The following is a 12,414-nucleotide window of genomic DNA, read 5'->3' on the forward strand; positions in this document are numbered from 1 at the left end:
AAGATTCTTGATAGGCCGTTAAACATTCATGAGTGAGATACTGTTATCATTTGGGCTTTAGAAGTTCACAGAAAAATTAATCAGCTGCTTTTTTATCAAAATAATTCTCAGCTCAGCCCCCTGGACTGAAGACTAAGTCCAAGTCCAATGCCATCTTTGAATCGGGTATTCAGACAAAGCAAAGCTAGGTAAAAGCACCGAGATGTGAACTCTGACCCCCACTCCTCTACAGTTTTTGAAGGCCTTGACTAAGGAACTACTATTCAAACTTACGGAAAATATTGTTGTAATAATTGGAATCCAAACATTCAGGCCCTGTGAATGACTCATTGATTTCCTTTTAAGCATTGGGTGGGTTTGTTACAAATATTACACGCCTAAGAGGATGATGAGAAAAAAAAAATATATATATATATATATATATATATATATATATATACTGTTTTTGGTGGTTAAGATGCTTTAACCTAAATGATCTCTGTCTCTTTAGTCCAAAAATTTCGTGCCCGCTTTACTGTACAGGGCTACAGGCCTTATTGGAGTGGTGCGGAAACTCTGTTGGGCTGGTAGCACTCACGTTTCCATGTAGGCAAGAATCTAGCATTTGCTTAGCTTAGCTGAATTTTCCAGCACCCCGCCCTCCGATCATAAATGATTTTGAAATGACAAGTTCAAATCAAATCCCTCTCGTTGGGGCAAAGATTAATATTTGGACCACAAAAAGAAACACTTTGAAAAGATGAACTTTTGTGTTTTGCTCTGTCTAGGGTTGCTTATGCTTATTAAATTGTTAGATTTGGGGCAATTATAAATTAGACCCATCTTTTGGTTGATTTATGCATGTTATAACGTAGATTTACAGTTGCATACGAAGTATACCGCATGATAAGTTACCTTATTTCTTATTATAAATTATGGACTTCTTGCAGCATCCAGATCTAAAGGTAATATCTGAAGAAAGGGTTCTAGATGCAATTTTGATGTGGTGCATGAAAGCAGAAAATTTGTGTGGGTGGGGGTGGTGAGTGAGCTAATGATAAACTCAACTTCAGAAAGTCTGTTCAAGGGTACGCTTCAACCAGTTAATGACTTGCTTCCATCAGTGCGGTTTTCTTTACTGCCATATCCCCTGCCTAAGGAGGTAAGAAAAGCCTGGACCTTAGGATATGTATCAAGCAGAATGTTAAGAATATGACAATGGCCCAACTATCAACTAAAATTTTTTTTCAATGATGTTGATGTTAGAAAATAACAATCTAAGGAGGCGGATTTCTACTTTTGGTGATCTTGTAAGTATGCTGTTTCTCTTCAAAGAAACCTTCTGGGCATGTGTTTCAATACTTTATTTTGTTTCCTCCAATACTAATTTCTTTAAAATGAAATAGGTTAAGGAAGCCATTAATTAATATAGAATGCAGAGTGGTCACATGCTGTTGCCTTGCCTTTGTGTCTGCACTTGAGACGAGATTTTCTTCCAAGTTCTAGTTAGTGCTTTTCGGGTCCCTATTAAGCTTGTTAGCTGAAGCTTCTGTAGCATGAAGAAATGTTCCTCAAGCACATATAATTAGCTACCTGCCTGTTGCAGAAGTGTGTGATTGTCCACTTCAGTAACTTCATGTTGAGGCGTCAAATATAACTAGGAATAGGGATGATTGTACCACAAGGGATGGTCTTTGTTGGGTTCGCATGTTGTGTGGTATTTGTTGTCTGTTATAAATTTAAGCTAGATTGAATATTTGGATGTGATTAAACATATATATGCTTTGTTTTTTAGTTACTTTTTAAAGGTATAGAATGGTTTTGGATCACTGTAACATTTTTAATTTATTTTAAAGTATAGATGATATACCTAGATTTCTTGGTTATCATTTTATGTGCATTATTTTCTGGGTCTTCAATCACATTAATGTTGAGGTGCTTGAATGACATTGATTTGGAATATTATTGCGATGGATGCTTATCTTTAACTTTTCATCCAGGAGCGGGAGAGGGATCGCATTTCTCAGTTTATAACAGAAGGTTTTACATCTTACTACGACAGGAAAAGAAGAGATAAGGCATGCAGTGGCGTTGTAATTGATTATACTATCTTAATGTTCTTCTTGCATGAAACTTGCTTTAGCATCATATTTCTTTACCGAGCTTATCATTTGCTCTTCAATTTCATGCGAGGGATTGTAGCTCATCTTTTCTTTAGTTGATAAAAATGATCAAAATATTCTATTTTCCTTGTACTTTTAAACCTTTTTTATTCCATAGCCAAGATTACAAGAACTCTATTTAATCAATTAAAAAATATTAATTGTCACTTAACCATCTAGATGATGCATTCTGCTCTACCTAATTAATTTCTTGATTCTCCCACCACCATTTTGTTTATTAAATCCATTTCATTGTCCATTCTGTTTTCTTTTTACCTGATAGGTACATTGCCTAGTAAAATGGTTTGAAACATCTGTTTCTTTTATCTTGGGTACAGGTCTATGGGAACAATGTGGAGATTCAAGCCTTATTAGAAATGTATAAGAGGCCTATTCATGTCTATTCCTACAGCATAGGTGATGCTTGATTGATTGATGGTTTTGATATCAATTTATATAGGTATGTCTTTGACCTTCTTCTTACCATCCATCTGATGAAAATTTATTTGATGCAGAACCTATCAACATATTTCATGGAAGCTATAATATTGACCCACTTCCCATAAGGCTGAGCTACCATAATGGGAATCATTACAACTCTCTTGTTGACCTTCGTCGATTGACAATTGGTGCTGGACGTGGTTTTAGCTGTCTTTGAGGGGTGTCTACATTTCTTTCTCACATGTTCCTTTTTTTTACTTTCTTGCTTCTTTGACACTTGGTTGGAGCATGCTTTTGGCTATCTCGTGTTAAGAAACTGAATTTGTATGAGGGGCTTAGATGGCAAAATTTTTGCAACTTGAAAGGAGTTTGAATAAGTCAGAATATCAAAGTGGATTTATTTTGCTGAGTGTGTTTGGCTGTGTAGGCAAATGTGGACAAGCATCAAGTCAAGGCTGCTATTAAAGCTCAACAAGACCAACAGATTGATAATGCAAGTATTTTGATAATTTGAGATTAAATTTTCATTCGTTTTTTGGGATGATATGTTATTAACAGAAGCTTGCCTTCTCTTTGATGCTTGGGTGTCCTAAACTGACTAGTCTCTTTCTTCGGGTATGGTTATGGTTTCTTTTTGTTTTATTGGTTGCTCTTTGGAAGTTTCGAAGCTTGGCTGTCCTGGATGTTTAATATTTTAGGTCCTTTTTTCGGACCCGTGTTCTGGTGCTTTTCCATTAGGAGTGTATTGTTAAAGACGCTTGGATTTTGCCCCGTAGGCTTTTGTGACCGATTTATTTGCAAGTATAGGATTTCATACAAGGAAGCACTACAAGCAGGTGAACCTTACTGGAATGCTGCTTAATGCCTAGCAATGGCTTCATCAAGTGGAGTTTCTTTTTTGGCCTTAAGAATTTCAACCTACAAAGAGATTCTTTACTGGTGATAGCTTGAGGAAGGAATCCTATTGATTTTGACTGTGTTGCTTGGTTGTCTTGATAACCTGTCTAAGATTTTTAGATAAAAACTATAGAGTGCTTAAAAAAAATTGATATGTTCGAGAGATATTTGTATATTGTTTTGTACATGTAGATGTTTTTTTTTTTGTTTTGTGCAATAATTTTCTGGACAAATATTATTTGTTTATGTTTTGCTTGGAGTAAGAATTACAAACATAAAAAATATATTCTTCCATTAACAAATTAAATAAAAAGACATAAATTAAGTATTTTTTGTAAGGGTTTTAAATTTTTTTACTAAAGTGCTACAGTGAAGGTTACGATTCTCAATAAAAGTAATTTTAAATGAGGATTAATAAAATTCTTCATTAAAAGTAAAAACTTTAAGTGAAGATTAATAAAAGCTTTCATTAAATGTAAAATATATAGTGAGAGTTAAAATTGATCTTTGTTATAAGTTTTACATTTAGTGATGATTGAAATTAATTTTTGCTAATTATTTACATTAAATGAGGGTCTTTTAATCTTTACTAAATGATAGATATAATGAGGGTTTTATTTTATCTCTCATCATATATAATTACCGAGGAAATTTACAGTAAGAGTTTGTAAATGACATTGACTTATTAAAAAAATGAGTGAGAGACACATGACTCTTGTTAAAAAAATAAGTGAGGATTATATGGACTTTTAGTGAGAGTTGTATCCCTTAAAAAAGACTCTATTCTTAAAGTGTGACAAAAAGTATCGAGAATAAGGTTAATTTTATATTTAAGCCTAAAATAAATCACAAATTTTTTTTAAAGATTAATTTGATAAGAGGGTGCCACCAAAAACCAAATCTTAATTTCGTTTGGTAAAAAATAAATAAAAATATTTTAATCTAATAATTAAAATATAAAATAATACATATTATTACGTAACTCATTCATTAAATGAAAATTTTTTTCCAATTGAACAATACATTGCGAAGGGGAACAATACACAAAAGTGATGTCCACCAAGGTAGATAAATGCTCAAATGAAATTTAAGGTCTATTTAGATTAGTGATGAGATTAGTTTTAGTGAAATTGAAAATAATGATGTGGTGAGATTAGTTATTATAGCGGTGAGATTCAACATTATAGGAGTAAGGTTAATATCAATAATGAGATATGTATTTAGATGCAAAAACGATAGTGTTGATGAAGGGAAATATAATGAAATGAGAAAATGATCATTAAAGATATTGTATTAAAATGTATATATATCTTATATTTGTGAAATTAATAAATAACTAAAAATCACTAAAATTATTTTTATCAAATAATTTTTTATTAAAAAATTAAAAATTAGTAAAACTCATTTGGAAATTTTTAAAGAAAAAAAATAAAATGAAACAAAAACCTAAAAGAATGAAAAACAAAAAACTATGTAATATAGAATCAAAATAGTTAAATAAATAAAATGAAACAAAAACCTAAAAGAATGAAAAACAAAAAACTAAGTAATATAGAATCAAACTAGTTAAATAATTACTTATTTATTTAATAAATAATTGTATAAATTTATTTTATAATAAATGACTAAATTAAAAAAAATTGAAAAGTAAAGTAACAAAATGAAAATAAAAATTAATGAAAGGCTAACTAGAATAAATAATTTGAAAACCTTTAAATAAAAATGAAAAGTAAATTAACAAATAAAAAATAAAAAATAAGACATCTAAATTTATTTATTATTTAAATAATTAAAAAGTAACAAAATGAAAAAGAAAAGAAGAATAAGGAGGTAAAATTGGAAAAAAAACTATGGAGAGGAGAAGAGATTTTCCACTAGACCTTAAGGGTCTAGTTAAAATTTTTACTCCAATCTGATGTAAAAACTTCTAATCGGATGAAAGTTCAGTGAGATTTTAAATGATAATCGTATTTTATCGGTGCTAACTAGTGATCCAAGTTAAGCTTTAGAATTCATTTAGATAAATGGTGAGATTGATTTTAGTGAGATTAAAAATAATAAAAGCGATAAGATTAATTATTATAACGATGAGATTAAATACTGTAGCGGTGATTAGATTAGATATTATGATAGTAAGATTAAAATTAATGATGAAATATATGCTTAGATGAAAATGTAACGAGGCAATGAGATGAAGTTTAGTGAAAAAAAAATCATTAAGGGCAATAGATTAAAATTGGTATATAATGAATTTTATAATATATTTTGTATTTATAAAGTTAAAAAATAATCAAAATTTAATAAAATTATTTTTATATAATTATATCTATTTTTTGTTTGTTATGTAATTATTTTATTTAATATATAAGTTGATTATATATTTTATTATTATTTATAGTTTTCTTTATATTTCAAAATAATAATTTTTTAAAAAAATAATAATGCATTTACACATCTTAAAATAACTAATATTTATTTACTTTATTATTTAGATAATTATCTATTTTATTTTTCATTCACTAGTAATTTTTTATGATAAATTTGATTATTTATTTATTTAAGTACTTATTACTTTATCCATTAATTAATTAATTAATTAATTAATTAATTAAATAATATAGATGATTTTTTTAAATAATTATAACAAATTAATTTTAAAAACTTTAAACTAGGGAATGGAAAATAAAATAACAAAAAGCAAAACTAAATAAATAAAAATTATCAAATCGAAGTCTATAAGTGTAGAGAACATATTCTTCCATACATTATAATTTTAAAAATATAAAAAAAGAGAAAAAAAATTAGGGTAAAATAGGAAAATAAAGGTGCGGTGGAGTGTTGAATTTATACTGGAAAGGGCATCGGCCAATGAAAAAAATAAAGGTGTGTCAAACGGATCTCTAGTACAATTAGAACCACGATCACACCTTATTGGCGATAAGCAGCCATCAAAATGGAAAGGCATTGGCCAATGAAAAAATAAAGGAGCAGTCTAGTTGAAAACCACAAAATCACATCGAATTGGTGTGCCAAAAGCATCCCTAGTAATGTTAGGAACCCTAATTGTGAGTTTTTTTTTTCCAATTGTAAGATTAATTAAAATCTTTTATTCTCTAGTAGGAGTGTAAACACTTAATTTTATTTAGGTAAAATTCTAACCATTTGTAAAATACTTAAAATTCAATTTGATTCAAATTCAATATCTTTTTAATTTTGATAAATTTTTAAAATTAAAATTTGAACCAGTTACACCAAAATGCTCCAAGGTTATATTTGGTCAAACTTGATCAAATTTAGTCAAAATCGATCAACAATTATCAAAATGGATGAAACTTTGGTAAATTTTTAAAACTCACAATAAAATTGAAATCGATATGGATTAAGATTGAAATTTGTGGTTTTAAAACATTATAAAGTCTAATTACACTTTAGGAAGTGTAAAATTACCAAAATTCTTTTACGAATATTTTAGTAATTTGATCTCCTTGAAGTTAGATTTTCATGAAAACTTTTAGATTATAATTGAATTTTTTTTTTAGGATTTTTTATGCATTAAAAACCCATATCACACATTGGAAGGTGTGAAATGACAACAATACCCTTAAAATGTGTTTGGTTAGAGGGAATCCACAAAATTTTCCTTTCCATGTTTGGTTTAGGGTAATCCAATTATAGGGAAAAATATCATATTTCTAACAGTATCCAAAATCCTGGAATCAAAAACCCACATCTCCTTGTGTTATTTTAGGATTTGAGGGAAAAGTTGCCTTTCAAATTTGAGCTGAATAAAAAATTTGTCATATATATGTTACCATTTTGAAAAGCAAATCTGAAATTCAGTTTTAACCTTTTTTTTTAAATTCAATTTGACCTAAATAAAAAATTTGTCACATATATGTGGGTGGCTATTAGGGCATTTCGTTACAAAAAGGCCTTAATTGCTTATCAATTATAGTGGTCAAATGGTACATACACCTTATTTATGTTCAATCAAAGTTTGATAAAAGTTCAATTGGTTATTAGGGTGATCAATTAAAGTGTTTCTTCTTTGAAACGCCCTAATTGCCACATATTAACATTTTATTTTCTCTCTCAAAGATCATGTTCTGACATGATTGATTATCAATCATAGTTTGATAAAGATTCAAGTGGCTATTAGGGTGTTTTATTGGAGAAATGCCTTAATTGATTATCAATTAAGGCGTTTCTTCCTTGAAATGCTATAATTGCCACATATTAAAATTTTGTTTTTCCTCTCGAAGACCATATTTTTGCATCATGAACATTGTAATGTCTAATCAAATTTAGAAGAACCTATATTTAATACATCAAATAAGATGTTTCTATATATGAAAAGCCTCAATTAATGTCTTAATCATGTTTCAATAACCAAATGCACTCTTTTGATTTTTATTTCAACATATTAAAGCTTAAAGCAAATACTTTTCTGTTTGAACCAACTTCAGTTTCAACATTTGTCATCTAATCTTCGTCCTATTAAGTTTATCCGTATTTTTTTAATAAATGGTGTGTATACTATTTGATACCTAATTATCTGTTTTGCATTATTTATTGCATTCCAATCTTTTTTTTTGATATTTTTAGATGTCATTTAGATTTGGACTGAAACTATGTTGATATATCAAATTGTTATTCATTTGGTTTTAGCTCATTCATCCATAAATTTTTTGTTAATAATTTATGTTTTTTTTTTTTTTTATGTTTGATAGATTCCATATACCATATGCAAAGATTTGCTTTTCAATTATGTTTTTAACTTTAATGAGATTCTATCTTGTTGGCCTTGAATTGATTAAAAGTTTTGATTTGACAAAACAAAAATATGCCTAACTTGAATCAAACTCTACTAATCTTAAATTAAACATTTTTCTAGCCTTCTATCTTGCTAAGATTCATTTAGGAACTAAAATAAAGCAAATTCTTGAAACAAAATGGATGAAGACATGTTTTGGATAGAAAGGATCGATCCCCTAAGGGAAGGGATCGATCCTTTCCCTTACCTAATTGATCCCCGGGCAAAGGGATTGATCCATTTTTCTTCTAGAAGCTGAACTTGTGAAATTTTAGCAAGAACCAATCAATCCCCTCCCTGGAGGGATCGATTGGTTGGGGTTTTATGCTTACTTGATCGATCCCTCCATTAAAGGGATCGATCTTTTTTTTATACAGAATGTAAACTCGGTTAAAAAATCACAAAAGGGATCGATCCCCTCACATAGGAGATCGATCACTGAAGCATGGGATCAATCCTTCCCTTAAAGAGATCGATATATTTTTTACACTGAAAGCAAAATGAGTTTGAAAATCAACAAAAGGGATTGATCCCCCCTCATAAGGGATCAATCACCCAAGGAATAGATCGATTAGGAATACTATCTGATCGATCGAATAAGCTTTCTAACACACAAAATTGAGCCTTTCTATAGTTGACCTAATCGATCCTTTACATGAGGGGATTGATCCTCTGATGCCCAGAAAGCCCTAATGGCATTTTTTTATTTCATTATATGTTGAATTTTATTTTAAGACTGCAAAAGTTGTTTTTTAAAAAGCCTAAACTAATACCAAATAATTCGACAGATAATAAATGGAAATAGTTCAAAAGCTGTTTAAGTGCCATAGATGAGACATACAGGACTAAGAAAAATGAAATTACTACCAATATCCTTAGTGTTTGCACCCACATATATACAATTCATATACGTTATACCAAGATGGAAAGGTTCTTTAATAAATGGCAAAATGCTAGAAGATGCCATTACACAAAGGAATGGGTTGAGGATCCCATAAGTATTAGCTTTATTATATTGGTTAAGTGTTTATATTGAAACATCTTTTTTTATGTATTAATGTTAATCCACTGTAACAAGTGATTACTATTTGTGTGATATCGGATACACAAATGGGAAAGGTTTGGCATCTTATAAAGGTCAAAGATACCATCTTAGTGATTGAAGGACCGGATTCCAACTGATGACCCTACAGGAATACTTCAATATGAAATATTCTCAAGTAAGAAATTGTATCGAGAGATGTTTTAGTATATTAAAAATTGGATGAGAAATTTTAAGGGAGAACTCATTTTATTCAATAAAAACATAGTATATAATCATTTTTGTTGTTACTTTCTCTATAATTTTATTAGGTCTAAGATGGTAATTGGCCTTATTAAAGGTGATATTGTTGAAGAAAGTATTAGCCAACCAGATTAATCTGAACATCAAGATTTGATTATGCATGTTTGAGCCATCTAATTCTTGGACTCAATTTAGAAACAATATGGCTAATAAGATATTCACCCATTGGTTGCAATCCCAAGCATAAAGACATTATAAAAAATTTTTGTTTGTCATAAAGTTTACTCAATTTAATTGATTTATGTACCATATGGTTGACTGTAGAATTTGGTTTATATCACTGTTGAATATATGTTTATATGATATTTCTTTTTTTCTTGAATGTCCAATTTATATTACAATTTTTTACAATAATCTTTGTTTTCTTTCCATGTCTATTCGTTTAATTCATTCCCTTGTTGGGTTTTTGATTTACTATATTAATATTATTGCATGATGTCAACCATGTGATTAGAAATTCAACACATCTTCATCTCGTCCCAATCCTTCTCAATCTGTACGAGGCCTACCCAAAAGAAAAACAAAAAGTTCGAGGGTAGGTAACCATTATTGGACAAAAGTGAAAGATTCCTATCTGGTTCAATGCTTACATTCTTTGGTAGATGATCCTAGATGGAGAGTGGATAATGGGATATTTCACGTTAGATATCTAGGTTATCTTGAACGAATGTTGGAGTAACTTATTCCTACTTTCCAACTTAAAGCCACCCCCACATCAAGTCAAGGGTTAAGCTACTCAAGAGATAATATCACATAATTTATGATATGAAAAATAATAATGGATTTAGATGGAATGATCAAGACAAATGTATCATAGCTGAGAAAAAAGTTTTTGATGAGTGCGTTTAAGTAAGTTTTTTAAGATTAAACTATCACTTACTTTATTTATTTATTTTTTTCTATTCTTTTTTTATTGGTATTTACTTTAACTTTTGTGTAGACTCAACCACATGCTAAAAGATTAAGGAACAAACTTTTCCTTTCTTTGGTGATTTGAATATTATTTTTGGATTCGATAGAGCAACTGATCAAATAGCCAAATTAGCAAAAGATGCAGTTAAATCATTGAATGTTATTGAGGATGCTTACTTTTCTCCAAAGTTTGATATCCATAATAAAAGAAATATAGAGAGATGAGATGAAGAAAAAAATTACTTCATCTACTTCGAGCAACACTAGGATGTTGTCAAGCAATAAGTGTTCTAGGAGTAAAGATGGACCAATTGTTGAATTGGTTGATCACATAAGCAACCTTGAAGCTTCATATGATAAGGCTATGAATGTGATAGAGGGCATTTTAGCTTTCTTCAAGAAAGAGGTCGAGAGTAGTGATAGAAGAATGTTACTTTTCAATGAAATAATGCAACTTGACGGTTTCTCGCCTGATGAAATGATCTTTACTAGTGAGTATATGTTGAAAAAAAATCACAAAGTTGAGTTTTCTTTTACTCTACCACCTATATTTAGAAAGGACTATGTTAGAAAACAATTAAATAAATGTAATGCATATCGCCCATTTTTTGACTTTCCTCCTTCTAGACACATGTATAATGCACTACATTTTGTATAAAGATTCATATATTATGTTTTAAGCATTTTCATTTAATTAAGGCAGGAAGAGGTATTTTTAATGTAAATAGAGTGGCATGTTATAAATTCATTTCTTTAGATTGAAATTTAATATTTAATATTGTATATAGGACTAAATTCGTATTTGTATTTTTAGAACAAAAATTATACTTGTGTGGATGATATAAAAAATTGATCATCATAGTATTTAAATGAAACAATTGGGGATTGGTATTTGTCATAACGTCTAGATCCTGGGATCTATCGCTAGACATTGACTTAAAGGAGTCGCCACCAATCTTTTTTATCTAGGTGCGATTGGCCACCTAAGGAATCTGTCCTTTCAGGGAACACCTAAGTTTAAGGGTTCCTAAAGAATAGGTTCAGGTCTACTAACCAGAACAAGATTCGAGAGTTCGGTTACGTGTGAAGAAGGTTATAGTACCCTCACAATGCCCATCAAAAGATGGTACCAGCTTAATTTTGTGTTATCCAATAAGCCTTAAAAATTTACCAAGTAATTAGTTACTGGAAATTATTCTCAATTGACTCTAATACTTTTAGCAAAAAATTGAAAAAATTCCCTCACCTTAAGAGTATGCAAGAAACTACTGTTTCACTTGTAGAGGCTCTATCGTCGGATTATTTAAAAAAAAAATAAAAAAAAATGACTGCTTTTGTGCAGGAAAAATTGATACTTTCAACTTATCTCCAAAATATTTTTTGAAAACTTTAATTTCGAGGAAAATTGATATTTCAACTTTTCCTAAAAAAAAAACCCTTTTTTTAAAAAAATTTATTTTTAAGAAAAATTGATACTTTCAACTTTTTCCAAAAAATATTTTTTTTGGAAACTTTAATTTCGAGGAAAATCGATACTTTCAACTTTTCATCAAAAAAAAAAATTTTTTTTGAAAATTTTTTTTTAAGGAAAATTGATACTTTCAACTTTTCCTAAAAAAAAAAGCTTTTTTTGAAAATTTATTCTTAAGAAAAATTGATACTTTCAACTTTTCTTCAAAAATGTTTTCTTTTGTTTTTTTTTAATTTTATTTAAAAAAAATAAAAAAAATAAAAGAATAAAAGAATAAAAATAAATAAAAATAGAAAGAAAAAAAACTAAACAATCCTAATATAATAATAATAATAAATAAATAAATAATAAAAATAATAAAAAGAAACGAAAAAAAAATCTGGGAACGGCTTGG

The 12,414-nt window shown here is 29.1% G+C and overlaps 1 long non-coding RNA gene across 2 annotated transcripts; it reads left to right on the plus strand.

Annotated features, from left to right (window-relative positions):
* Positions 1–442: 442 nt before the first annotated feature.
* On the plus strand, positions 443–3,710 carry LOC111283733 (uncharacterized). 2 transcript variants are annotated; one of them, XR_016340961.1, is made up of 6 exons: positions 443–589; positions 930–1,141; positions 1,246–1,289; positions 1,980–2,057; positions 2,480–2,558; positions 2,657–3,710. It is a non-coding gene; the product is annotated as an uncharacterized LOC111283733 (long non-coding RNA). The 2 variants fall into 2 exon arrangements; XR_016340960.1 differs by lacking the exon at positions 443–589 and having other exon boundaries at positions 611–1,141.
* The last annotated feature ends 8,704 nt before the right edge of the window (positions 3,711–12,414 follow it).

This window comes from Durio zibethinus, chromosome 3 (genome assembly GCF_047325235.1).
Source record: "Durio zibethinus cultivar Kanyao isolate XHJ-2024 chromosome 3, ASM4732523v1, whole genome shotgun sequence".
NCBI classification, from domain to species: domain Eukaryota; kingdom Viridiplantae; phylum Streptophyta; class Magnoliopsida; order Malvales; family Malvaceae; genus Durio; species Durio zibethinus.